This window comes from Rousettus aegyptiacus, unplaced genomic scaffold, assembly GCF_014176215.1.
Source record: "Rousettus aegyptiacus isolate mRouAeg1 unplaced genomic scaffold, mRouAeg1.p scaffold_m13_p_5, whole genome shotgun sequence".
NCBI classification, from domain to species: Eukaryota; Metazoa; Chordata; class Mammalia; order Chiroptera; family Pteropodidae; genus Rousettus; species Rousettus aegyptiacus.
In genome coordinates this window covers 24,827,112-24,850,023 of record NW_023416308.1, presented here as the reverse complement: position 1 = coordinate 24,850,023, position 22,912 = coordinate 24,827,112, and the positions used below count along the sequence as shown (strand labels likewise).

General features: G+C 49.2%; 1 protein-coding gene across 8 annotated transcripts in view; it reads right to left on the bottom strand.

Moving 5' to 3' along the window:
• PKNOX2 (PBX/knotted 1 homeobox 2) overlaps positions 1 to 22,912 on the bottom strand; it is a 240,538-nt gene that overhangs the window by 104,096 nt on the left and 113,530 nt on the right. For 3 of the 8 annotated variants that reach the window (XM_036220199.1, XM_036220198.1, XM_036220200.1), the window contains one exon: positions 18,257 to 18,344. The exons of the other annotated variants lie outside the window; for them this stretch is intronic. The gene's annotated coding sequence lies outside the window, so the exon portion shown is untranslated. The remainder of the gene's footprint in view (positions 1 to 18,256; positions 18,345 to 22,912) is intronic. 8 annotated transcript variants of the gene reach the window in all.

The following is a 22,912-nucleotide window of genomic DNA, read 5'->3' as shown; positions in this document are numbered from 1 at the left end:
CTCTACCAATCCATATGCTCAGCTGTTCTCCCCCCCGTGACATCCTTCAGGGAGGTTGGGGTTCCCATACACAGGGTCCCACAGACATCAAAATGCTGGGCTTGCAGTGGTCAGAGTGGGCGTGGCCATCTGGGTCTATGCTAAGTTAAGAAAGGAGGGGGCGTTACTTTAAAGGTGATGATTTATTTTTGCAGAGTTCTGAGCTGAGGCTGAATATTAGGTGATCAGAATTTAGATAAACATCTCCCATCATAAAGCTCCAGCACATTCTACAGATGTCAGCTCAGTAAAGTGGGAGACTAAGGGATGAAGATGCCCATTTAACATATTGGTGTTCACCACCTGTTCGCTGGACAGCCAGGGAAAGCTTCCTGAAGTGCAAATCCCATTATAGCCTGTCCCTTCTTCTCCCTTGTTTCAAACACATTACTGGTTTCCCATTTCTCTTGAAATCAAGACCGAAATCCTCCCTCTGGCCTGGAAGGTCAGATGCATCTGGCCTTGCCCACCTCTCCTGCCGCACCTCTCTGGCTCTCTGTGTCCAGCCACCTAGGCCTTTGGTCCCTCAGACAGGATGTGTTTCTTCCCACCACAGGAGTCCCATCTTCCTGAAAGATGCTCTTTCCTCATCTACTTTCAAGTAGTAACAGGTTCACTTTCGCATCTCACCTCTCAGGACAGGGAAGGCTCCTTTGAATATTGCATTTCTTAATTCTGTAATTATACATTCGTTTGTAGTTGTTTGAGTCATGCCTATTTTCTCCAGCAGACTGCAAGCTCCGCTTGGATGGGGCCCAGGCTTGTTTAGCTCACCTTGAGTTCCTAGCACCTAGGAGTACTCACAAATAGTAATCGAACGATAATCTTCGCCAACCTGAGTCCAAGATCAGGAAGATGACCTCTGAGCATTTCTCAACGTAGTAAATTAAAGTGATTAGAAATAGGAGCTAGGGATTAAATTTCTTTCTTCTCACCCTCCACTTTCAGCTCTTTCTCCTTCTCCTCCTCACAAAGCTGTCTTTAGGGACCCACTACACAGAAGGCCACAGAATAGAATTTACATAGGCCTAGGCCCTGGCGGTGACTTCACAGGTTAAGATAGGCAACGGATGTGGACAGACCTGAATCAGGGCAGATCCACAACCGGTCAAGAGGGCTGGGCCAGCACCAGCCACCTGGGAGTGAGGGGTGCACAGTGGGCCTTTTTCATCCATGCTCCTTCCCACATCACCCCAGGTTCAAAGAGAACCAGGAGAAGCCTTTTCTCTTCCCTAGGTCCCTCCCTCCCCTTGCTGTCCTGTGGTATTCTTGGTGTGTACAGACATTTGACCCCACTACAATCTAGCCTCCTTGAATGACGTTGGCTCCCGCACAGCTCCTGGTCCCAGGTCCAGCACATGAGGAATATTTGTGGATTCCCATTTTCAGGTGGAGGCGGTGCAATGTAAGGGTGCCCACCTGGGGTAGACAGCCAGGGAACAGCTCTACTGCTTGGGCGTGCGGTATTGGCAAGGAGGCCATTGAAACACTTTGCTCCTAGGGGTGCAGAAACGGACAGCAGTTGGGTCAAACACCAAGACCTTCAGAGCCCAGCTCATCACTGGACTGAGAAGCTGTCCACTCCCATGCGCTGGCTCATCTGACATGTAAAGAGGTGACCGGGCCCTCTCAAGTCTGGAGAAAGACACATCGCTCAACCCACCCGCTCCAGTGGCCTGGCAGCTGCACCTGGGCTGCGGCTAAGCAGAGGGGCCCAGAGAGAAGGCACAACAGCAACCTCTGTGCTGGCACCAAACCTGCTCCCTATGAAGCAAGGCCTCCTGCGCCGGGCCAGCAAATAATAGAAAGTGCAAGTGGCGAGGCAGAGGCTCCAAGGCTCCAAGCCCTGGCTTCAGGCAGGACAGGCCAGCAGCCCCCTGGGTCCAACGGAGTACAGGGATTAATAACACATCAATTTTAATGCAGGGAGAGGGTTTTTTCTGCTTCACAAACAGCAAAGTGAATGTTTGAGCATCTCGGCAGGGGGTTAATGAGGACTCTGATTAGTTATTCGGATTTCTCCTCACTGCCTCCATCCATCCTACCCGGGAGGGAGAGGGAAGGAGGTGGTGGTGGGAGGCTGCAGAGAGCAGCGGGATGAGAGGAACCTCCCCAGGGAGAAGGTTCAGCCTGAGGAAAGCTACAGCCCAGCTCACTCTTTTCTCCACCCTCCACACACGGTGCTAGAACAGAGGGCTGGACCTGACTCCAGAGGACCTAGTCCAGGAGGGGCGTGGCTCCTAGCCTCAGGGAGGATGGGCGAGGGCCAGCCCGAGGCATTCCTGCCACAGCAAAACTCCCTTACCTCAACTCAAAGGGAATAATACTCTCCTTTCCCCACAGAGGAGGCTGCCGATCAGGGATGATCCAGCATCGGTCCGAAGCCCTCAGCCAGGGCTGTCCGCTAACCTGGGGGGACAAGGGGCGTCCTCATCGGAACAGCTCTGCCTGCTGGCCCAGGCTGGTTCTGGCTCAGGGAGGGAAGGGAGGTTTTCTGTGCGGGCCCCTGAGGAGGGGAGCCTCTTGCAGCACTGCCTCCTCCGCTCCTTGCTCCTACCTCTAACGCAGCTCCCTCTGCCCGTGCCTCCTGCAACAGCCCTTCTCCCTTCCTATGACTTCAGGTCCATGATAGATGCAGCTCTTTTGGCCCCTGGCACAAGGGGCACAAAAGAGGGGCCAAAGCACGTGGAAACACAGTACACAGCCAGGAAGGGAAATCGTTAGGCCTTCTGGACACGAGCTTCGTGTCTTTGCCACTGTTACTACGCAGATGGACTTACGAGCAAGGGCTCCCACTCCCCACCCCACCCCCAGCTCCCAGCCATCTGCCGAAACCCAGGACCCAGAGCCAGATCCACACCCAGATCCTCAAGTAGGTGAGGTTACAGTGTGGCACCCACCTCAGCTTTTCTGGGATCATCTTGGTGTGACTGAAGCCCCTGGCCAAAAGCCTCTCTGGAAGTTCCTGAGGAGCCACCCATCGCATCAACCCCAAATTCTCACACTGCACGTGGAAACCCCTTCAACTCTCCCCTTGCGAGTCTATTTATTCTCCCAAAAGTCAGGGACGGTCCCGTTCTCGGTGCCCACAGGGCTTCTGCGGTACTGAGCCCTCGCTACTGCCGTCCAGGGCCTCAGCTATCTCTTCTAGTTCCTTCGGAATAAGAGCAGCTGGCACTGGAAGGATTCCCGTGTGGCCGCCATCACGCCCGGCGCTTCACACGCAAGGTCTCCCTGACCCTCAGCACCCTGTGAGGCGAGCGCTCATGTCTGCATCGCAGCCTGCTACCGTCCAACAGAACTTTCTGCCATGAAGTGTCCTGTCTGCACCTTCCAGCACCAAAGGTACCAAGTGGCTTTGGAGCACGTAAATTGTGGCTGGTACAATTTTTCATTTAACTTAATTTAAGCTTAAATAGACACATGCGACTACTGAATTAGACAGCATGGACTTTGAGGGATCAAGCAGCATGCGCAGTATCCCGGGGCTTGTGGGGGCCAGGATTCAAAAGGGGCGTGTCTGCCTCAAGGGCACAGGTAGGCTTCCGCGATGCCGATGCCGTCTTTAAGGCATTCCCATAGAGTGCCTGAAGGAGCTCAGGCCAGAGAAGGTGAAGAAATGGAATGTCACCAGCGAGTGTCTGAGGCTATAGCAATTTGCGTGTCTGTCTTCTCCATCGTGTCTAAGGTAGGAACAATTCTTGTTCACCTCTGTATCACCCACAGTATCTGGAACTCTGCTTTGGGCATAAGCGGTGATCAAAAAATATTGGTTGGGGTGGATTACATTGCTAGATATATTTCTAAGCAGGGCTGGTAAAAGAGGGTGGAGTTAACCCATATGTTTATAATGGTGAATGTGAAATGTAATGGACATCATATTTTTGTTCACATTTTCAGGTCTGAGCTCTATGATGACTTAAATCACATGTGCCAAAGAAGCCATACAAGAGAGTAGCCTGAACTTGTTAGAAGTACACTAGGAAGGCCAAAGACTAAACGAACCGAAGTCTGAGAACACCTCCCTCCCCGTACATCCCCCACCCCACACATACTTTTTCCCTCTCCTCTCTCTCTTAAAAAGCAATACTTGAAGCAAAACAGAAAGAGAAAAAAATGAAGAATTGAGGCAGCTACAGCCCGGGGCAGACATGTGAGGTTACCAGATGACAGAAGGAAAACAAACACTTTAACTCCCACTTTGCATTGTTTTCTTCAAGGACAATGATCACCAAGCCAGAAAAATGATTTCACAAGGGCTCGAGTTTGAGAGGGGTGAGGAGATGGTAACCGAGTATCTTATAGCTTTAAATAAGTCAAGGCTGCAGACACGAGCAAATTACATCATGTATGGAAAGAACGTAAAGGTGAGTTTGAAGAACCACAGTTAGCTATTTGTGAACTGATGAAAATAGTTTTTAGAGACAGAAATGTGCAAGAGTTGTATTTTCATAAAGTGGTATGCATCAGATCCTGGAAGCTACATAACAATAAGTTTGATGTTAATTACCAACAAAAATTCTAAATTGAATTAATTATGCAAGAAAGACATGATGACCAGGGATATGAGTAGCTTCATTGAAAAACAGTCATCTCAAACTAACTTTATCGCCCTTTTCAAAAAACATAGAATTCCTAGGTTGGTAGGTAAGGAAATTTCTGAGCAGTATTTTGATTTCAGCAAGATGTATGACACTATCTTCCATGATATCCTTCTGGATAGGATAAGATTGAAGAGAAAGTTGGGTGGGTGAACAGATGGGTGAACTTTTAGCTAGACTGTAACTGTCCCCGAGCAGTATTGATTAGTCTGGAGAGAGGTCTTTCATGTTGAAGTAACCAGCTTTGTGCTGGAGAGCATTTTTACCAACGATTTGCATGACGTTGTAGAAGGTAAGCTGATCATTCTCCACACAGGAGGGGATAATTAATGGATTTTAAAGGAGAATTAAGATTGAAAAAGCTTGTGAAGCAGGAAAGCAAGGCACTGATGTTGAATACAGAGAAATATACATTTATGTTGTTTGAGGAAAATGCAAATCGTGCAAGTGAGGGAGATGGAGCTTCAAAGTATTTCATATGAAAAAAAAAGGGAAGTCTGACGAAAAATTCAATAGATGCCAGTATTGCAATATGGCTGCCAAAGAAAATAAAAACAAAAACAAAAAAAAAGTGATTGCAATCTTAGGCTGCATTCCTACAAGTCTAGGTGAAGGAGGCACTGGTTCTGACCACACGGGAGGACCACGTTTGCTTTTAAGAGGAGCATTGATAATGTGGCGTACATCTGGGAGGAAGGCTAAGATGCTGAAGAAGGTATGTGTATATCTGCAAGACAGAAGACCCAGGGAAGGGCATGAGTGTTGTCTTCAATATTTAAAGAACCATTATGCAGAGAAGGTATTGGTCTTACGCTGTGTTGTCCAGAGAGCAGAACTAGAACAGAAAGGGGGAAGTGACAAAGAGACGAATTTCCCCTTTGAGTGCGGGCATTCCGCCAGTGAGAGCTGCCCCAGAATGCAAGAGCGGTTTGCACCAGGAGTTATTAGAAAGAGAAAAAACTCTGCCTACTGGAGATGTTTGCACAGCACAGCAGGTTAAACCAGTTGACCTCCAAGGTCCCTTCTAGCTCCAGGACGTGATGAGACCCTTGAGTGAAGATGATCTTTCTGATTGGGGCAAAGCCTCTCCAGGGTCCTTTGAATACATCGTAGAGGTCACCATCTCCTTTGCCAATGCAATAAATCTGGTCTTGCCTTCTTGGGAGTGATCATCGTGGTCATCACATGCAGTGTTTGGAAAAAAGCCAACATTGTCCCTTGTGTTTCTCATGGAGTCCCCTTCCTAACATTTCTGGGAGGAATGTGGCTCCCATGTAATCTTCCCCTGGGCTTTGAGAAGGATTGGGCAGAGGTGGGGAAAGAAGGGAAAGATGCAGCTGCTGTCCTGGGAGCTCAGGGAGCCAGTGATGTTGGTCAGGCCCAGCCCTGGTACGAGCCGGAGAGCGGACCACCGTGGCCAAGGACGTGATTCACGAGCTGATAACTTGTCAGAGGGCATAGCAAGGAGCAAACCGTGAAGGGACACATTCTAAGGAAGGCCATCCCAAAAGAGGAACGATCTCCCAGGACCACACGCTCAGCACGTGCTGGTACAAACGAAGCACCTGTGAGGGATCCCTGGTTCTGATCATCTATGTGCCTTTGCTCACCCCGACCCCTCTTCTCAAACATTCACTCTCACCACCATGTGTGCCTTCCGGTCTTGCTCACCCTCCAGGACCCCGATCCCTTGCCGTCCCTCGTTAGTCGTCAAATCGAAGACATTTCCCACTGCGGCACTCATTACATTCTGTCCTGAATCATGAGGACTTGTGCTCGTGCCTAATGGGTCCCCTCCGCAAACTCCTTGAGGGTAGAAAAGGGTTCTTTGCATGTGATTAGCCTTTCACATTAGTGGCAAGATAGCAGCTGGCAGAGCATTGAACTGGTGGTCAGGAGTTCTAGTCCCGCTCGGACACCAACGCCTCTAGGCCTCATGTTCCCGAAGAATAAAGCGAGGGTGGTGTCAGGTCCCTACGTTCCATTCAAGCCTGCATCCTTATGATTTTGTCCAATAAATATGTGTTTAGGTATTTTCTCCTTGACCACTGATGTCAAACGCCGTTCATCTTATGGTCTGCTTTCATTTCTAGATCCTTTTCTGTGATTGTCACTCATCCAAGTATTCATTCATCTGTCCGTCTGTCCATCCATCCATCCATCCATCGGTACATCCATGCAGCCTCACTTCCAACCGACGTTTATTGAATACCTGCTTTGTGGTAGGTCAGTTACAGACAGAAATGTGTACACTGTTCACAAGGAAGGAATGATTTATAGCCATGTAAACAAATCATTAAAATACGAGGTGATAAGTGCTGTCCAGAGGTGAGTGTAAGGGGACCACAGGAGAGCGACAGGAAGAAGGATGCTGCCTGAAATAGTCATCCCTGACTATGACCCTGATGCCTTGAGTCGTCTTTCTTGGCCAATTCTCCCAAAATAACTCTGGAAAGAAAGAAGGGATTTTTGTGAAAGAGGAGCAGGGAACAGAGGGGCCTGGCCTCTTGGTCCACAGAGTCTGCGGTCAGGCCTAGGATGAGTCCCATGCTGGGTCTCTAAGGTCCAGAGTCTGCATTTTCAAGTCGTTCGCCTCTCCCCACGCCCACTGCAGCAGCTCACTCGGCAAGTCATTTATTCCTCCATAACATTTGCTTGAAGGAACGTTACTGCTGAATTATAGCTGGGACCATTATCTCACAATAACTGTCTGGGAAATGTTAATGTTAATGCATGGATCATGCAGAATGCCACATTAGGGGTTTTATGGTGGACATAACATTTTTATGAACTTTTTCTCTGGTAGCATCAGCCTTTGATGGAAAGAAAGGAAAAAAAGAAAGAAAAAGGCAGGGGGGAGGAAGAAAGGAAGCCAGCCCAGGGAGAAGTGGCCCAGGGAGCCGAAGTGCCATTTGATAGCACCAGAGGCTGAGTCACCAAGCGCCACTCGCCCTGGGGGAGGTCTGCCTGGCAGCGCTCCAGTGGGCCGAATATCTTTAGCATTAGGTATTTGTGAGTGGGGAGCAACCGGCCAAATTGGCAACTGGTGGGAGACAGGGTCTCCTGGGGCAGACCCATAAAACTTTCAGGCTTTTCGGCCACCTGCCGCCTGGCAGGCTTTCGGTGCCAGTGTGGGCAGAGGGAGAAGTGGGAAGGGGTGTGTGAGGCTTAGTGAGGGGAGGGGTCCCTGGGAGAATCACTTTGAGGACTCACCTTGGGGAGTGATGGCTAATGGCTTAAGGAGATTTTAATTTCTGCCATTAAAAGAAAAAAAAAGGAAAACACAATCTTGGGAATGGCAGTATTTTACACCTGGCTTTTAGAAAGGACTAATAAAGGCAGTATTTAGCATTTTATATCCTTACTCAAAAATAACGATCTTTGGTTCTCATCTCAGACATATTTTAAGTGAGCTTGTGTCTCCTACCTCCAGATTATTCTTTCGGGAGGCTGGATTTATAGCTGTGTTCTTTACCTGCCCTGGGCTCCGATTTAAGTCTCATAACCACTGCATTAAGGTCCGTTTGCCTCTTCTCTCCCCTCCCCTCTACCTCTGCAATTGCCCTCGATGCTGTTAATGCAATTTTTCTTCCAGACAGAGTACTGTTTAGCTCCTGACCCTACAAGACACCGAACACCTGTTTACAGCCATAGATTTGAGCACATTAAAACTTGGGCTGGGGGTGGGGTGGCAATGTTGTTCAGTGGTCCCCTCTCTGATTGTTTCGAAATCATGACTCAGAGGAGGCTCTAAGGCTCAGCCCCTGTCCAGACCATGAGTGCCTCTGACCTGGGACGGGCGGAGCAGGTGGGCGCCTAGAGGGGTATGTATGCTCTCTGAAGCAGGAAGTGGTGCAGGGAGTTGGCAGGAGGCTGGCTCTCTTTGAGAGTCCAGTTATGGGCTTGCTGAGAAAACTTGACAGGTTAGCTCGGCTGGGTATAAGGAACCTGTGCCTCCAGGTCACGACTTTCAGATTCCAGTTCTTTAATAGCGTGACTGGCCATGAGACCTTAGACGGATCACCGAATCTCCAAAGGCCGTTTTTCCCTGTAAGAGGCTGAAGCCAGAACAGCAATTTCTGAACTCTTCTCACTCAGAGAGTCTATGATTCTATGGTCCACTCAGGTCATCTGGGGGTTGTTCAAGTGGACGTGTGCATCTTGCCCATCTGTGAGGCAAGGTGAGTGCTGTGGGCATTGGGCTGGATGGTTTAAATCCAGACTTCGCCACTTCCTAGGTTAGAGAACTTGAACTTTTTTTTTTTTTTTTTTTTTAAATATAAACTCTTAGTTTCCATTTCCTTGCATGTAAAAAAGAAATGTTTACCTTGCGGGTTGATTTCCTGAGGGTAACTTGCCATCTAACATGCTCGGCAGTTCACTTATGTGTTACGCCTGATGTCCCGCACCTGAATGGAAACCCCACGAGGGCAGGGGTCTGGGTTTCCTTTCTACGCAGAGTATCTAGTGCCTAGGACAGCACCTGGCACCTAGTGGGCCCTTAGCCAACATTTAGTGAATGAAAGAATATCAAAGCGTGCCTGGGTAAATACTAGTTCCTCAGTATGCCCACCCTTGGGTATTTGCCCTAAAGCTCTCCAAGAAGGACATTCCCCAGGTTTAGGGGCTTTTAAATGCCAGTTTAAGGGGCATTCCAGGTATTCACAATCTGAGGTGTAGAAGGAACCTACACAAGCCCCCAATTCTGTCCCCTCTAATACTAGAGCAGGTGCACCTGGACCACGCAGCAGGCTTGGCACCCTCCCCTTCTCAGCAACCCCTCCTATCCCTCCCTAAGGCTGATCCCCTCCTTCTAGGACTGCCCCTTGCTGGCTCCTGGGTACCCCCTTCCCTATGTTCCATTCCAGCTTCGAAACTGTATGCTAATTGTTCTGAACGAACCGCTCCAGCTGGAAAAGCAGGCCAGCCTTTTACAGACCTTAAGATAACACCCAGCTTCCCGTAAGTGAGGGGCTTTCCAGGGAAGGGAATGGAAAGTCTTTCCTCTGGAGCCAGAGCCGGGCGAGGCGTGTCCTGGGGCCGGGGCTGCAGTCAGGGCCTCAGCTCTTCTTGGTCTCTGCCCAAGCGAACCCATTTCCCAGAAGCCCCACCTCAGCAGCCTTCTCCGTGGAGGCCCGAAGCCGTTTTCTGATCTGCCGGGGCTGCTAAGACTCCTCACATGTAGTCACGCTCCCTGTATGTGCAGAGGGTCCCCTCCAAGCATGTCCCTCGCCTCTGGAAGCAGCAATATCCCCGTGTTCTCTGAGAAGCCTTTTGGGGTTGGCTTGTATTAAGCCCCTCGTGCAGATGGGCATCACACGTCTGTGTGAGTGAAGTAGGGAGAGGCTCTGCAGCGACCACGTAAACACAGGCATCCCTCTGCTTGTTCTCCATGGAAGAGGACAGCCCTGACAGCCTGTCTCTCGCGTTAGGCTCCACGTGCTCTAGTCGCAAGGGGCATGGATTCTGTCTTTAGCTGTGTCATCTTCCTACTGCCTGTCCTGACACAGAAGCCCTCACAGTTCCCACAGTTCTGGGGTGCTGATTCAGCGTCGTCCTCCATTTCTGCCAACGCTTCCCAAAAGCAAAGGAGAAGTGTTGAAGTGGCATTCTTCTGATAAAGGAGGAGCTTTGAGATTGAGAGGAATCTTAGAGGCCACAGGCTAGACTCCCTGAGTCACCACGGAGGAGCTCAAGGCATAAGGTTCACCATCCACAGATCCAGACCAGAGCTGGCTCTGGGCAGGGAGGACTCACTGCTGCCCCCTCATCTTTTCCGTGTCCAGGGCCAGCCTGGGGACGTGGCAGGGAGGCTGGGTCTGTGACCAGAAGCTTAGAGACTGGGGCCCAGTGCCAGCTCTCCACAAATTAGCTGTATAACCTCAGGCGCGTGATTCAATCTGTACCCCTATTTGCTCATCTATAAAAGTCAGGGTGATGCAATGTTTGCTCTGCTTACCAGTCAGGATGGCTTGAGGGTCATAAGTGAAATAAATCCAAAAAGGCTATGAAAGCTGAAAAGCAGAATTTAAAAGCCAGGGAGTTAGGTTATGCTTATTTCCAGGGCTTAGCAGCTCTCTTGCCCACTGGGGGTCAAGGTCTGGGGCAGTACAAGAAACAGCTGCCTGGGTACAAGGGACCTTCCCCCCGATTCTCTTCACCTGACAAGCAGCTGTGAGGAGGGCTGCTGGGGAACCCAGCAGAGGCTGGACCCGCTCAACTGCATCCCTCCTAGAGGCTGTACCGAGGCCTGCCCTCTGAGCGAGTGGGTTCTCACGGATCTTCCTGACAGGGAGAGCCACAGGAGGGAGGTCCTAGCTTAGCAAGACCAGACAAGCCCTGAAACTGTCACCCTGTGGAGTGGTGAGCCAGGGCTGGAGCTGGACAAGCACTTCGATCTGCAGGCTTATGCTTTTCTCCAAGGCTTCTCGTGGCTCAGACATTCCTTGACTTCAGAGGCATTCCTGGGAAAAGAGAAGTGGAGAGGGCCTGGAGGAAGCGATAGCAGGCCTCCCTTTAGAGGTCGGGGGAGTCCTGCCAAAAGAAAGAAAGGGCCGTGGGGCTCCTGGTCCATCTCCCTGCACTGCTTCCCCATCAGGGACTGGGACGTACATGAGACTGCCAGCCCACAGCAATGGGGCTGAGCTGGGGATGGCCCGGACCCTGGAGGGCCTGACAGAACCCCCTTGGCCCCATGGCCCCAGCAGTACATCAGGTGGTCAAGAGCTTCCCAATAGTCAGCCTTTTTCCAGCCAAAGGAGGGTCGCAGGGGAGGTGAGCCAGAGGCCAGCTTCTTCCCTGAAGGCTGAGTCCAGCTGCAGGTCTGGGCCAGCCTGCCGAGGGCATAAGGGACGGTCGGTGGGAACCTCGCAGGAGAATCACCCTGCAGCAGCATCAGAGGAGAGCATGAAAAACAGACTCCCAGGCAGACACAGCTTCAGTTACTCAATAGGTTGCCAGGTTCTGGGTCAGCTCAGGCCCAGAGAGTTGGGGCAGGTACTCTCTGCTTCTCCAGGCCCAACTTCCAGGTCTGATGGCTGAATGTGACCTTTCAACTTGTGCATCCATACTTTCTTCTCTTTGCCTGCGATGCCTTTGTTCCCTCCTCTGCTGGTAGTCAGTCTACTCATCTTTCAAGGTCTAGCTCGGATGTCGTCTTCTCTGTGAAGCCCTCTGGATCTCCTCCAGAAAGCATAGCCACCCCTGCTCTGGATTCTGCAGGCAGGCAGAGTTGGCTGTGTCTGAGATGCCATGACCGCCCTTAGCACACAGTCAGACAACACCAGGCCCTGAGCTCCTTATAGCCATGAGCTTGCTAACATACCTTGTGGTCCCCAGCAGCATCAGACAGACTTTTGCATACAGTAGGCACTTACACATTTACAAGTATGCAAATGTGTAATTGTAGGCTTGTCCTGGCTGAAATTACACATGTGAAACTAATACCCAATAAGGAAGAATTAGAAGGACAATGGGGTCTCTTGAAGTTTGCCCTGGGAAAACATTTCTGTCTTTCTTTCCCATTGCCTACCTCTTGCCAAAACCAAAGCCCACCAAACCCAAACTGTTTTTCATCAATGATGAAACAATAGATGATCTTTTGACATTTCTAGGGCTGTTTGGAAGGAGGGAAGATAATATGTAATAAATTCATATACTTCTGTATGTTTCTTGGCTCCAGCAGCTATATTTCCATCTCTTTATGCAGGAGTCCTCGGGAGCTAAAATCCTTGATAATGCCAAACAATTCAACACTTTACTCTCTCTTTACTCTGTCTGCACTACAAAAAATATCGACTTTATGCTGCCAGCTGTGGGAAGTGAAATTAGATGCCATATTCCTTCTTGCACGCAGGAGAAGTCAGTCCTGCTTTGGAGGCCCTGTTTCTCTTCAAGGGTCTTGGAGTGAGCATTTAGGACGCTCTGTCTGAGCAATTCAAGATGAAGGCACGTCTTGTCCCACCTTTCCCCAGGGGATATGGGCTGGAGGCTCTTGGATTCCTAAAGTGTCCAGGATGGACTGGGACATTTCCTCCTCACCCTTCTGTCCCTACTGCCCATGGTCATTTCCCAGGCAGTCCCAGCAGTGGCTTGGCAGTATCTGATCTGAACTCCAAACATGCTTCCTGAGCTAGAGCCAGCCTAGGGCCCTGGAGGTGAGCAGAGCAGGCTGACGCCATCCAGTTCATATTCTCAAGCTGTGCAGCACATTTCAGCCTGGGGCTGACATAAGCATCTATTACCAGCACCTTCATTTCCTGGAGAAAGGGACTAGGGAGTAGATAGAGGACAAGACTTGCCCAGAGCCACGTACTCCAAGCTGCTAGAGCTTGAAACCTTCTCTTCCCACCCTAGGTCAGAAACCTTTGTATTTGTCCATCTATCCTTTGAGTCATCTAACAAATGTTAAATATCTGCAATGTGCCAGGAGCTGTGTTCCTGTCTCAGGAATTTCCCTGAGTCTGGGAGCTTTGCTTTCGGGTTTCCCCATAGAGACACATGTAGGGCTCTGCCCATTGTTATCTGGGTAGATTCTGTCAGGACAAACAGTACCTGGCTTCAGCAGGCATTTACAACTCTCCCTGAATCCATCCCTCTCTCTCTCTCCCTCTCTCTCTCTCTCTCTCTCTTTCTCTCTCTCTCTCTCTCACACACACACACACACACACACACACACACACACACACACACTCACTCACCCGCACTTCTAAAGCACACTGAGCACCAAGGCAGCTCTGCTACATTAATGTACCATTTCTTTCTTTTCACTAATAGTGGTTAGGAATAGAGGCTCGGGAGTCTAAATGCCGGGGTTTGAATCTTGATTCTACTACTACTTGCCAGCTGGGGACTGTGGCAATGTGTTTAACACAGGGATTCTGCTTTTATCCACCGCAGACCCAGACTCCAGGACAGCCACCTCTGGCTACTGCTCCTGTGCTTCAGTCCAGCTTTAGAAAAAGCCCTCCACTCAGGTGGGCAGGCTGAGGGATGAGCAGCCCAGATGTGCAGGGAGCAGGCAGTAATGTTCTCAAAGGCCTGTGACAAATCAGCCAGCTCCAAGGCACCCCACGTTGGATCTCTGGCCAGGACACTCATGTGCACAGATGGCTCCAAGGCTTATGACCCTCGGCAGGAGGCTTGGCTTTTCTGGACCTTCCATGCCCAGCTGAAAGGGTGCCCTACAAAGGCCCTTAATCTGCCCTTCGTCTTCACCTCCACAGCCCAGGAGCAGCTCTGCCTCCTTGTTGCCACCTCCTGGGACCTGGGCTTCCACTCTCCTCAGCTCTTTCAGTACCTATCCAAGCACTGCTCCCAGCTGCCCTCATGACACGTGGGCCCTCGCACTCTCTTCTCCCTACTAGTGCAGGCTCAGGTCAGAAACAACCATAGGTTGTGTCCAACCTAGGACAGATCCAAGAGATCACACAGAATCAAAAACAAAGGTGACTGAGACCGTTTGTCCTCGGAAGGGTATGGCTTAGAGGGAGTTATGGAAATGTGACAGTGAGCTTGTCTATGGGGCAGGTAATACGGGCCTAAATATGGGCACAGGTCCACCCTGGGAAGGAGAAGGTGCTGAGCTGAGCCGCAATGGGGAAAAAAGGGGGCGGGGAGGAGAGCGTCCCAGACAGAGGAAATAGCATTTGCGAGGGTAGGAAATAGCTTTATGATGCAGGAAATAACGAGCAGGTTGTGTCTATGATGAAGGGGCGGCAGAAGACCAGGCCGGTGAGGCGGGTGGAGGCCAAGTTATAGAGGACTACACAGGCCAGGCTCAAGAGTTCAGCCTTTATCTTTCCAGGAACAGCCAATTCTCTTGATTATATAGCACCAATTCACAGAGATTCACCGCAAATGTCACCTCCTCTCGAGAGCCTTCACTGACTTATCCAAAATTAAGCACTTTCCTGCCCATTCTTTCTGAAAGATGAATTCCTGCCTCTTTTATAGTACTCGTCACATTGCTCTACATCTTTTGTTTAAATGGCTGTTTCCGCCATGAGACTAGAGATCAATAATAATTTTCTATTCAGTTTTAGATTCCCGGATATTGGCAGAGGGCCTGACACACTCAGGTGGTTCCTAAATATTTGTGAATAAATGAATGAATGAAAGAGAGCAAATTAAAGTCAAATGACCTACTCACTCTCTGCTCTCTGCTTCCATTCTGAATCCTCTGTTTAAATAATAATATTGATTATTATTTAATCAATATTATTATTATTTAATCAATATTATTATTTAAATATATTATTTAATATATTTATCTGTTTCCTCATCTGGGAATAATACTCCATGAATTGCCGTGAAGAGTAAATGATAAAAGTGAATGTGCTCAAGACACAACTTAGCCCATAATAAGTGCCCTATAAATGTTAGTTTCCTTTCTCTTTCGTTCCACTCAGATTTATTAATCACCTATTATGTGCCAGGCACTGGGTTCACAGCAAAACAAAACAAACTCCCTGTCTTCACAGGATACACTTCTAATTGGGTGAGATAGATAATAAATAAACAAGCAAATGCACAGTATGCCAGATAGAGACAGGCGTGGAGGAAAACAAGCTCGAATAAAGGGATCGAGTGCACAAGGAGTCAGGTGGGGTTGCTCTTTCACATACGGTGGTCAGGAAGCCTCACCGGTGATGCAACATTTGACCAGAGACTTAAAGCTACCACAGTCTTCAAGGCAGGAGGGTGTGTTGGAAGAACAGCGAAGAGGCCAGCATGGCTGGAGCACCGAGTGCCAGGAGACGTGGCAGGACAGGCAAGGACCCGAATCAGGCAGCGCTGGGGGAAGATTTTGAATTTTCGCTCTGAATGAAACGGGAGGCCAGCCACTGGAGGCTTTTAAACAGAAGAGTGGCCTGATCTGGTTACCGTTTGAGATGGAGACTCTGGCCAAGGGGTTGAGAACCGGCAAAGGGTGAAGCAAGGCTACAGGTAAGGATGCTGTTGCAATAATCTAGGCAGCAGACAGTGGACGCTTAGACTAGGGAGAAAAAGTGATGAGCACCCTGGTCTGACAGTTCCTGAATTCGGCGAGGTTGAACGAGAGAGACCTGGAGGGGTCAGGATGATCCCTCGAGGTATCTGACCTGAGCACCTGGAAGTGGCTCCTCCGGAGACGGAGAAGGCTGCCCGCCATGTGCCAGGCAGTGGAGAGAACAAAAGAAGGTTCTCACAATGCACATACACATATTGGACAGGGGGAGAATTACACATGATACATATGACAGAAGAATAGGAAACAGCAATTATAAAAGAATAAATCAAACAGAAGCTAAATGCCAAACAGCACAGACAAGAAAGGTTATGGCTGGTCAGGAAGGAGATCAATTGTGTTGGCTGTGGCTCTGAAAGTGCCTTCTTTGAAAGCCACCTTCTCGCCAAATCCAGTGATCTCGTCTCAGACCTCATTTCCCTTTCACTCATTACATCTGACTCTGGGGATCTGCCCCATTCCGTGTGAACCTTCCTATGGCTTCCTAGCACTGCCACATCACCCGCAGCTCCAGGTCGCTGGGAACTCTTCTCCAACCACAGGAGTCTACCAAAGACTGCTCTCAAGTCCCCACAGTGCTCTCTGGCTCAGAGTGCAGTGGCATATGTGTGTGCGCATAGCACGTACCCATGTACAAACACGTATGCACACACACACATGCAAGCATGCACCCACACGTGCACAAGACATGAACACATCTACATGTGTGCATGCATATACACATGCACACACATGGATTTGATGATTGAAAGTGTTTGACTCTCAAATCTGTATCTCTAGAGCTGCCGCCCTCCCAAGGACTTTCATCTTAACTGGACGTTTCCTTTGGATGTTCAGTTGTCATCTCATGTTCAAGCTGTGCTCGGTGTCTCCTGTCCCTTGGTTTTCATACTGCTTGCTCCTTTCTGTCAGTGCCATCATGGTTGTCCCAACATTCTGGGTCCAGCCTTAGGTTCATATTTGGCTCGTTCCTCCTGGCCATCCGTTATCTACTAAGTCATCAAACCCCAGTCCCATTTTCTAGGAGACACTTCCTAGATCTCATGACTGAATTCCCGCGACACTGTGGCCCTGCCTCTAGCTTCTCTGTCTGTTCAGTCCTCCCCAGGGTCATTGCCAGATTGATCTGATGAAAGCATAACCTTCTATTCTATTAGCCTGTTAAAAAAAAAACTCCAGCGGGTCCTCAAGCCTACTGAGACAGAGCTCCAGTTCCTCAAGCCTGGTGTTTACATCCCCCTACCACCACATCTCACTCTTTCTCTCACCATAACCCAATATTCCACCTGTGCCAGGTGGCGAAGGGAGCCAGCAATTGTTGGCCACCTAGGATGTGCCTTTCATTATCTCATGTAATCCTCACGACAGCCTCACCAGGCAGACATCACCATATTCACTTTGCAGGTGAGGAAATGGATTCCTCCTAAGTGGGACATCCTGGAAGTCACGGAGCTAGTGAGCAGCAGACCCTGATTGACGCTCAGGCCTTTTTCCCTTTAAAGCCCCTTCTCCATCACATGACACTATCCTACACATGCTCTAATCTTTCCTCTACAAGGAGCTGGCTCCTGATTTCTGCTCACTCACAGCGCCCTGCCGTGCCACCTTTCCACCCTCCCGCCCCCTGACACCCGCCCCCCCCCTTATCCCTTATGGCCCAGCTCCCAGGTCTCTTTCTCCATCTAGCTTCACTTCTCCCAGCATCTTCGCCAAACACTGAATTCTCCTTTCTTTTCATGCATAAGTCAGTTTTCTGTACTTCTCTCTGACTGCCTAGCTAGAGAAAGTCGTCCACGGTAACTGCAAGCTCCCTAAGAGCAGGGCCTGTCTTAGCCTCCTGAATGTCCCACGGTTCTGTTAGGCTAGTTCCTTAACAGAAATATTCAAAACAACTGCAAGCGAGAATCGTTCGTATTTCATTTGTTTAATGTGTTCATTTCCTCTAGTTAACGTGGAAATAATTGTCTGAAATTACAAGTGAAGTAGGATGGTAATGTTAGGAAGCTTTGTTATTTAAGAAAAATATTATTACAACATTAGTGGCAGTGAACTACAGAGTTGAGCTTAGGAGACAACTTCCTTCCCTTACACATAGTTTTCCATTGCTCAAATATTTTGTAACATTCTGAATTTTTTCTCCTTCCATCAATGTCTGGGGAAATGAGATTAAAGATAATATTCACAGCCATTTTGAAGACATTTGAGTTTGAAATAAGAGGGAAAAGGGAGAAGATGTTTATTTCCCCAGGGACTGTGGTGTGTGTGTGTGTGTGTGTGTGTGTGTGTGTGTGTGTGTGGTGTGTGGTGTAACTACTCCAACAATAACTACCTTCACATGAGCCTGGCCATTGATGAAGACTGATTCTCTCCAAAGTTTGCAGAGAAAAGATTTGCAAAAAACAAATGACCCCAGAGGGTAAGGGGGGTGGGATCTTTCAGATATGAGACCAGAGGTATTTATTCAGTAGGCCAGACAAAGGACAAGGAAATGAACTATTGAAAGAGGAATATCTCCTCCCAAGAAAGAAATTCAAGTAACACTTCACACTTGGGAAATCTCCCCAGGGACGGAGAGGCCCTCTCCAACCACCCTCTGAAAAACACTCACCAAGAGAAATCGAAGGGAGAGAGCGTTGTGTTTCACTCACTGGCCCCATTAGTCAGCCACCTGCCCACTTATGGCACATGGTGTGGGCCTAAAACAAATTGAAATTTGTTTTTGTGATAAGGCATTTAAAAGCATCAGCAAAGAAGGTAAAGAATTTAAGCAACACAAAGTTATGTATACGAAAAGCTAAGTACCTCTTCTACTTCTGACCCTGAATCTCCCATTCCTCCACCCCACCCCCAGAGGCAATTCCTGCTACAACTTCCTGCCTACCTCCATAGAGATATTCTAGGCTCGTACAAACATGTATGTTTTTGACATAAATGGCAATATGCTCTGTGCTCTATAACGCTGTTCTGTATCTTGCCTTTCCCCTTTGTTTTTGGCCTGTACACAAGCATAGGTGGTCCACAGTGACTGTCTATCTGCCCCCCAAAACAAGCCCAGAGCACCACAGTGCATCCCAGTCTCTGGGTTCTGGTGCTCCCCGACCTCCTCCCCCACTTCCACATTTCGCATGCATAGCAATAGTTGATAAATTGTCCCCAGTCCTGAACTGATGTATTTCCTCCCTTCTAAGGGAGCAGTCCCCAACCTTTGTGGCACCAGGGATTGGTGCTCCTATGAGGATCTAATGCCTGATGATCTGAGGCGAAGCTGAGGTGGTGATGCTAGTGCTGCAAAGAAGCTTCAGCATGCTCGCCTGCCGCTCGCCTCCTGCTATGTGCCCCGCCCCCACCTCGCCATTTCTAACTGGCCACAGACCCGTAGAGGTTCTTGCCCTGGGGGTTGGGGACCCCCAGAAGTTCTAGGGCAAGCACTTCTCAGGTAAAAGATAATGTAAACTTAAGTCTGAGAGAACCCCCCAGTCTGCTTTCCAGGATTGCAAAGTTCTGATAGCTAGCCGAGGGCAGAGGAAAAGGGAGGGATTGCTGTCACCAGCCTCACGAAGGAAGGCTGCCTTCCCATGCACGACAGGACCGGCTAAGTTCCAACAGTCCTAGACTGAGTGCCACTACGTGCTCAGCCTTGTAGGAGGAGCTGGGGATTCAAAAACGAGTCCTACCTTTAAAAGACACAGAGGTGGCGCCCCCAGAATCCAGCATTAACATCACTACCAGAAAGAATTTCCTAAACCTGGACCAGCTGGGGTCAGCCTCTCACCCCCATCCTCACCCCCACCCCTGAGCACCCACCAAAGGGAGCCCAGTGTGGGCTGGCATTCACTCATCTCATGTGGCTGCCACCGCCACCTCCAAAGAGACTGTCATTAAAGCTTTGTCCCTGGCTCTCTGATTTACATGTACAAATAAACGCTGTCAGGGGCACGAGCCCCAGAGAGCAATAATAGATTCTGATGGTAGCAGATGCAGATGCAGGAAATAAAAACAAAAATGAAACACGCCAGCCTGGCAGAACTCAATGCTGAGAGAAATCCTTGGGGGCGGGTGGGGGAGAAAAGCCGCCAGGGAGGCAGGCCAGAGAGGGTCTATCAGATCAAGTATTGATTGGCTGGTCTTCTGCAAAGGCTAGTCTAGTGTTCTTTTTTTAAACTTGTGGTCGCATATATAACATAAAATGTGCCATTTCAACCATATTTAAGTGTATGATTCACTGGTGTCAATTACATTCACACTGTTGTGCCACCACCACCACTGTTTCTAAAAGTTTTCCATCACCCCAGATAGAAACTCTGTCCCCTTTAAGCAATAATCATCCCCAGCACCCCCGGGTCCCTGGCAACCTCTAATTGGTTTGTCTTTCTGAATTTGCCTATTCTAGGTATTTCACGTAAGTGGAACCAAACAATATTTGTCCTTTTGTGTCTGGATTTTTTCACTTAGCATGTTTTCAAGGTTTATCCATGTCGTAGTATGTGTTAGAACTTCCTTTTCATGGCTGAATACTATTCCACTATATGTATACACTAATTCTTGTTTATCCATTGATCTGTTGATGGACGCTGGATTATTTCCACCTTCTGGCTATTGTGAATAAGGCTGCTATGAATATGAGTGTATGCATTATCTGTCAGAGTCTGTTTTCAACTTGGGGGTTTATATCCAGGAGTATAACTGCTGGACCATGTGGTAATTCTGTTTAGCTTTTTGAGAAACTGCCAAACTATTTTCTACCATGCCTAGCCTAAGACTTGAGAGGATGACCCTGTCTCTGCTTTAGGAGACAGGTCCTGAGGACCTCGGTCTTGGGAGACCACACAGCACACTCAGGCTCACTGGCCTGACCCAGAGTGGGAAGGAGAAAGGCAAGAGTTGAGAGGCCTCAGAAGAGGGTCTGGCCCTCCAAGCACTCCCCCAGGTCCCCAGCCAGCTCCTGAGAGAGCGCTCATTCAATCCATAGTGTGGGGGCAGAAACTCTCAGGGTCTACCCATCTGCCTCCTATTTCTACATTTGAGAAAGTAGAAAGGCAAGGAGAGCTGATGACACTCGGCCTCAGTCTCCGGTTCCTTCTTTCTGCCGTACCATCTGCCATTGCTGGGCCTGGGCGAAGTGAGGTTGCTCAGGGCAGAAAGCGGGCAGAGACATCCTTAGTGCTCTAGCTGTGCCATTGTCGTGATATTAGAGTTGGGGCTTAGTCCTGTGTCTGTCTCTGCTCTGACTGCCAGAAACTGCCTTCTCCCGTTACCTCCACGTGCCCTCTAAGTACAGCTCAGATGTCACCTCCTCACTCTCTGACCCTACTGAAACCCCTCTCTTCGGTGGAGTTGGGGGTCCTCTTCTGGGCTCCCTCGGCACCTCAGAAATTCACTCTTAAGACTGCTATCATGCACTTCTTGATGGTTGCAGCTGAGTGACCCATTTCCCCTACCCTACTGTGAGCATCTTGCGGGCAGAGAATGAGCATTTTATCTGTGTATCTCTAGGACAAGTCCTGGTACCTAGTGTTTGTTGAATGAATGAGTTAACCATGTGCTCTTTATACCCATGCTGCTGAATGAATGTTTACCGACCGAATGAATGAACGAGTGAACAGACGAATGGTGCCCCAAAGACTGAGATGAGCCTGTGCAATAGACTCTTGCCTCATGGTCAAGCCCTCACTCTCTCCCTCACTCACTTATTCATTTATTATTGTTGCTGCTGTGTGTCAGACTCTATTAGGTACTGGGGTTCAGATGCATTAGGCACTAAGGTTCCTCGGTCTCTGTCATCAGGAGTCCACATAACGTAGGTAGAGACCAAAGTAAACAAGAAGCATGCTTCGAGCTATTCCATTTCCCCATCAGAGCACAGGGCCTTGCATCACATCAAAAATGCAAGCTGACCTTCTCGGCCCCACCAGTTGCTGCATACAGCTGTCCGCACTGCTCCAAGGATCCAGGGCCTGGAGAATTAACAACCAGGAGGGTTTCTGGAGCTCCCAGAATCCAGCCCAGCTCACATCAGAGACCTCATTGGCCTTCGGGGATTCATTCACTCTGCACAGCTGGTTAATTTTTCATCAGGGGTGGGGCGGGTGTTGGGAGAGGGTTCTGATCCTTCATTCTTTCATGTTGGGGGTGGGGGAGAAACACAACGTCCTCTCTATTTTATTTTTTTAGATGAATAAGAACTGACTGTGGTTGCCGGGCAAGACCCAGCCCTTATAGGCTTGTGCTGCCGCTCCTGCTGCTGCAGGCGGATGAAGTTATTGGGCTCAGAATAAAGCGTGCAGATGACACAGGCCTCTGCCGAAGGCCCTCACACATTTAATGAGCACCTGGCAGCAATTTTTTTCTTTGTAAAAAGTGATTTAAGGTTCTAGTCTTCCATTTCACCTTCATCTCCTCTCACATTAGGACCTGGTCAGGCTAACTCAGTGCTCTGGCTGGGGTCATGTTTGTTCTGACCCTTTCTGAGCATCCCTTCTTCTGGGGGCCTCGAGCTGCAGCACCAGAAGCAACTGTTTCTGCTCAGATCTGACCTAGAACAGCAAGCTCACGGCTGAAATTGAAATCTTGGTTTTCTCATCCGGAAAATGGGAAAGGGAAGGAAAAAAAGAAAATGTCCTGATGTAAATAAGACAGGAGGCATCGAAGAACTTCCACCTCCATTATCTCACTTGATCCTTGCTCAGAGCATTAAGTGGCTGCCTATTAGGTGCCCAAAATTCGAAGTGACCCCAGAAGGTTCATGAAGCAGACACTATAATTTCCATTTCAGAGAAAAGAAGCTGAAGGACAAAATTGCATGATCTGCCCAGATCACATGTGGGTCAGTGACGGGGGAATGCTCGTGTCCCTTCCTGTTTCTGGGTGCCCTCCACTGTGGAAGTCTCCCTCCTGGAAGTTGAGGTGACATCCCCTGTCAGCAGAGACCCATCTGCTATGGGCTCAGCTTGAAGAGCCGGCCATTTCCTGACTTCATGTCCATCCTCCTGAGACGTCCACAGCCAGGACAGCTGGGAGAGATGGTTTCAGGTTGACCAAAAAGTGAGAAGCACCTACTGTGTGCTTAGTGCTGTGCTATATTGTTGTGCATTCTGTGCAAGACACATAAGATGTGGTCGTCTGTCTCGAGAGGAAGGCGATTTTATTGCTGAGACAAAATCTACACAAGTGAATCTGATAGAGGGTGTGTGTTCAACAAGTGTCAGTGTTCCTCCATCTTTAATAAGCTTATGCATGCACGGCCTGCAGAGCTTGCTAAAATGCA